The sequence below is a fragment of the Ammodytes marinus genome, assembly GCF_949987685.1.
Source record: "Ammodytes marinus genome assembly, chromosome: 24".
In the NCBI taxonomy this organism is placed as follows: Eukaryota; Metazoa; Chordata; class Actinopteri; order Uranoscopiformes; family Ammodytidae; genus Ammodytes; species Ammodytes marinus.
In genome coordinates this window covers 592,829-598,828 of record NC_137228.1, presented here as the reverse complement: position 1 = coordinate 598,828, position 6,000 = coordinate 592,829, and the positions used below count along the sequence as shown (strand labels likewise).

Here is a 6,000-nt window from a genome sequence, read left to right as displayed (position 1 = left end):
TGTAGTGTTCCTTTAATGTTGGTGTGATATGGTTATAATTTGTATTCATTTATGTTGATATAATCTAATACTCAAATGAATTGATCAGATTTCAAATTGTATTTGTTTGATCTGAAATCAAACAAATACAATTCTAAATCTGAAAAGTTTATTAGACTACAAGAATGCATTCAAATCTACAAAGTTATATTATTCAATGTACAGAATGATATAGCCCAAAAACATTGTTTTTTGTATTTTCCTTTACATTAGAACATAATACTCATACCCTACTTTTAGTAATTTCTTTGCTTTAGTTTATTTGATAATACATCTCGTCATAACTGCATGCATTGTGAATAAATAAATTATGAAGACGATGAAGTCCGGAGAAGTCTACCCCCTCAGTGGACTCAGTGGAAGTATGCAGTGAACTAGATTAACGCTTGTTTTGGACACAAACCCTGAGGACTCGCAGACTTTCCCGGGGGGACACACGCGCAAAAGCTGTGTTATTCTAGGCTGTGGATTCAGCCTAGATGTGATTTCCTGTATTCTAGTGCCCTTTAAAGCTGGGGTATATAATTTGGGGAGAAAATAGCAGTTGGGATAGAGATTTGAATCCAAATATCTCAACCGCTCCACTTGTTCTCTTTGTTCCCTCCCCTATGGTCCCTCCCTGACAAGCTCCACACCAACAACGTCGGTGCCAAAGTGAATGGGCAGTCCCAACAGCCAATAAGAACAGAGAATCTGATTTTCTGATTGGTCAAAGTGTACCGCTCATGTTCACTTTGACCAATCAGAAATCATATACCCCAGCTTTAACATGTAGTTAGATTATTGGCTGGCTAAAGCAAAATAAAAAAATAAAAGGGAGGCCATATTCTGTAATTTCATCCAAAAAGTGACGCGCGGCTCTCAGAAAAAAATAGGCGAGCCTCCTGAGGTAAAGGGGAGCGTCGCTGAGGTTGGATGTGTGCCCGCTCTAGGTTGATTACACGGTCAGTGACAAAAAGTCAGACGCAGACGCGAGGTAGACGCGCAGTAGAGGTAGGATGTGTGTGGGGGCCGTTAGGCGACGCGCTCCAGAGGTAGACGCAGGATGTGTGCAGAGGCCGTAATGCTGTAAATTTCAGATGGGCTGCTTTATCAGATACGCTCCACTGACATGCTCATGTTATACTGTATGTCTCACAACAAGCCCGGTCTGAGCTTGGAAAGACAGCTTTTAGTTTCAGTGCCGCTGACTCCCGAAACAATTTGAATTCATAGCATTAAAATAAATACGTTCATATCCTTTAACAAATTTAGACATATTATCTTAAATCTGACAAACTCTACTGTAACTGTTTTAATGAGGCTATATTGTACTTTCACTCATTTCATTTTAATTGCAGCCATTCTACATCACTGTCTAAATGTTTAAATTGTTTTGTCTCTCTATCAGTTGATATGTATTTGATGTATTTGCATTTCTTGTGTGTATGCATTGTTGTGTTTGCTTTGCATTTATTTGACTCGACATCATTGCAAATGAGGGTCACCCCCATAGATCTCTCAAGTTTAAAGTTAAATAAATAAAATTATCGAACAAAGTCAAATAAAATCCAGCAGCTAAAAAGGCCGGTGGCCCTTATTCAATTTGTCAATAGACTACATGAGGGCTACATGTTTAGCATTAGCCGTTTCGTTTTGAAAACACAAATAGACAGTATGCCTATTTCCACAGATTACTCTTTTCTTTTTTCCTTAATTATCCAGACACGGAAACGTGTAGGAACCCTGTCCATTGGATGAAAACTACAGTGATAATATGTTTCAGTTGGCAAAAAGCTAACCCTGATGCTAAGTAATAAGTTTCTTATTTCTTAAACAACCATGTCGGAAGAGATACAGGTCGTGGAAAAGATTTCAGACGGGTCAAGGTATTGTCCTGCATCAAGCAAAGGAAACTACTAAGACACTATTTAGGCTTTACCTTCTACACAAACATGGTGTTGGGGGATTAGCCTGATGCTGTCCAGTTAGCCTTTTCACTTCACGCTCACATGTGTTAGCCAGTGATTTCTCTGATTGACTTGTAATGTGGAACATACCTGCTAAGTATAACCGGACTTCAGGCTTCCAAACAGCGTCCAGTAGTTTTTGTTGTCGCTCGTTCTCCTTCTTTAAACGACAACGTTCCTCCTCGTGCTCTGCTATGGTTTTTTCAAACAGCCCAAATATCTCTTCAGCGGCCGCATTCAGTCGCTGCTTCACCAACGCTCTCACCATATCCGCTTTAGACATTTCCCCCACAGTCACGACGACTCTGTCTCCACAAACTCCGTCACAAACTCTTTATCAGTATCAAATCTCCTCTCTCAACAAAACAACTGGACTGTTCTGTTTTGGTTTTGCTTACGACCCGAATGCAAAGAGAAGGACATCCGGTTCCGGGGCAACAGGTTGATTAACATTTAAAAAAAAAAATCGAGGATGTCCACAATGAAGCACAATTTCCTTTTCATGTCCAGTCATCTTATGACTTATGCTAAAGCTGTTTCTTCCATGGACCTATTATAAAAGGTTTCTTGAGTTCATTCACTCTTTGACTCTTGTCTTCCTCTTTGAGTAACTATTGACTCTGAGCGGCGCTACTGTCCTCTAGTGGTTCATTTGCTTAATGTCCATTCCAACATAAAGGACGCATGGAAGTATGAGGGCAGTGACAAAATAAAACGTTGAAATCATGTCTCTATTTACGCACTCAATGGGAGCATAACTGAGCGTTTAGCGGGGAATGAAACAAAATAAATGTACAGAAGGAATCAATTTTTTTTTTGCCTATCGCATGCATGCGCTGGGATCTGCTATTGCTGAATTAATTTTAAAACAAATGATAAAATATTAGATGTTTATTTTAGATACATATAGGCCTATTTTTAGAATGTTTTATTTAATTTTTTCAAACCATTTAGACAAACCATACAATGACATTACATACAACACATGAACATGTTTACTGACATTAAAATAAATTGAAACTTGAAAATACTAATAAACCCTTCTAACTGCAAAATGTAACTGATTTGTACAACTAGCACACACATTACAGACAGGTAGCAGATTGTGAGGAGATATTGACTGGTGCTTGGCTGGATGCTCTTGGGGTGCAGATAGGAACGTGATGTTAATGATTTATAAAGGTATGATGAGAGCAGTTTTCAATATGGGTGTCTTGCATATGGAGGAGCAGCTAAATCCACGCTTTATAAGTTAAATGCTGTTCAGGCTACGGCTTTGAGGGTATATCCCGGGGCATTCTGCTGGTGAAACATAGTGATGGAAAGAGTCAACTCAGGGGATATACGCAGGGGATAGGAGACTGCTGTTTGTGGGGCTGGGCAAGCTGGGAATTGAAATAGTTTTCTCCTAAAACTCTTATGGGTGACAGGCCTTAACCTAAAGAGAGAGCAGTGTAAATAATCCATGTACCTATAGTAGGAGAATATAGGTACAGGAGGAGCATTATAGTGTAGCTGACCAAAAAGGAAAGAGTGAGGATAGAATTCTCCTGACAGTGATATGGACAACCCATAGATAAAAAGAAGAAGTGATGAGGGGTTTAAAGCGCTAATCAAGCTGAAGGGAGGGGCAAGGCTATCTGCTGCTAGTCCCCTTAAATTGACCAATTAAAAAGAGTGATTTGATGATGTAATGCATGCCTCTGGTTTGCAAAATGGAGTGACATCTGTAATATACAAGTCAGCAATACAAGAATCCAAGGTGCTCAAGATAAAATAAATAAAAAATACAATGTGCTGGGTAAGGAAGTGGGGGTGTTCAAACAATGCAAATTAATACGTTTTCTTGTTTACTTTTTACTCTTAGACTTGTTATGTTTGTTATATGTGTTCCAACACTTCCGATATTAAGCATTGTTTTATTGCAGGTTTACTGATGTTTCATTAGATGGAATTATTTTAAATAAAAAAAACATTTTGCCCAATTGTCATTTTATACCATTATATTGGCAATAAATGGTTGGCCAGCTTCAAAACAAATGGGTGTTTCAATTGGTACAGTTCAAACTAAAATAATCCTTACATTTATGAGCTTATTTTTGGAAAATATAAACTAGGCTACTTATGGATATAATTGATTGATAATTGGGCAGCAGCATGCTGCCCAATTATCCCAAGTAAACTAATCGCCAGCAAAACGCCAAAGTCTAGTCTAGTCTACCTAATAAAAGAAGAGTCTTTCATTTTGAAACAGTTACCCAAGTGCTCTTGTTGTATTTCCTCTGAAAATACGAGCGGCGCATGGACATACGGGAGTTCCTACAGTACCGATGCTTATAATTCCACCTTGGATTTTGCCAAATGCTACAGTTGATGTATCATTATTAGAAAACACAAATAAACAAGTAATACAGGAGTACATAGACAAATTCTTTAGCTATGTTCAAATTTATACAGATGCGTCTAAGGACTCAGGTAATAAAGTATAGGGGTAGCTTTTACTGTACCGGAATTTCGAGTGAAAATAGGGAAGAGGGTTAATTGAGGTATCAGTTTATACAGGTGAACTGCTGGCAATATTGTTGGCAGTGCAGTGGGTGGAGGACAACAGGCCATCACGGTCAGTTATTTGCTCAGATTCCAGTTCAGCATTAAAGAGCCTACAGTACAACTGTTCCGAAAGCAGACTAAATATTTTGATTGAGGTTCAACAAACATTATACCGTATTCAAATGATGGGGCCTATAGTTGTTTTTGTATGGGTTCAAGCACACATTGGGATAAGAGGAAATTAAATGGCATTTGCGCACACAGGTCTGAACAGTACACCGTTTTTAATATGAAAACCCGAAACAGGCAGATGTGAATGTGGGCAAGAAGAGACCGTAGAACATGTTCTAATGCAGTGTGAGAGATATGAGGAAGACAGAAGGCAGATGAGGGGAAAATTCAGAAAAGAAAAAGTAAGTTTTGATTTAATAGACATTTTACAAATGCGTGTTATCAAATTATATTTCATTTTCTTAGGTTTACTACTTTGTTTTTGAAAATACAGGTTCTAAAGTATTGTAATAATTTTTATTTATTATTATTATTATTATTATTATTATTATTATTATTATTATTATTATTATTATTATTATTATTATTATTATTATTATTATTATTATTATTATTATTATTATTATTATTATTATTATTATTAATAATAATAATTTATTTTTGAAGCGAGGTTGTTATTTATGCCACACTCCATACCAGTAGATGGCGGTAATGCGTCTTTAACTTGTTTGCCAACCGCCAAAAAACAATACACAAGAAGAAGAAGAAGACCATAGCGGAGCACGAGGAGGAACCGAGGAACGTTGTCAACAAAAACTACTGGGTGCTGTTTGGAAGCCTGAAGTCCGGTTGTACTTAGCAGGTATGTTCCACATTACAAGTTCATCAGGGAAATCAATGGCTCGCACACATGAACCGTGAGCGTGAACTGCAAAGGCTAACTGATGCTAAACTATGCTATCTAATGCTAAACATGTAGCCCTCCTGTACACTGTTAGAAATTTCCCTGTAAAAAAACATTAATCAACTGGCAGCAGGGTTTCCATTATAATTTGTTATGTTGCTGTATGCACCGTGAGCGAAGGAGATGTTATATTTCATTGGGCAGATGTGTTTCATTGCATATAAAAGTTTACTTTGTCCCCTATTTGTTCAAATGCTAAACATAGAGAGCAGCTTCTGTTTGTTACTTCAAGAAACTTGTTACAATATATCAACTTCAATGGAATGATTCATTTCTATTGTAAATTGTCTCCTGAGTTGAACTAGGGATCTGGCTTAAGATGTCCACAAACCGTTTTGTTATAACCAAAAAACAACGGTTATTTCACAAAGAAATGTTTTATGTAAACAAAATGCATAGTGAGGTAATGGAATGAAACATCCCCTTCACTGAGGGTCCAAATAGCAACATAACAAACGTTTAGTCCACTGCAAGTCATTGTGGGAA

The 6,000-nt window shown here is 37.5% G+C and overlaps 1 protein-coding gene across 1 annotated transcript in view; it reads left to right on the top strand.

Moving 5' to 3' along the window:
- The first annotated feature begins 5,320 nt into the window (after window positions 1–5,320).
- Window positions 5,321–6,000, top strand: part of LOC307270126 (uncharacterized protein) — a 102,254-nt gene continuing 101,574 nt past the window's right edge. The window contains exon 1 of the mRNA XM_080053292.1: window positions 5,321–5,412. The gene's annotated coding sequence lies outside the window, so the exon portion shown is untranslated. The remainder of the gene's footprint in view (window positions 5,413–6,000) is intronic.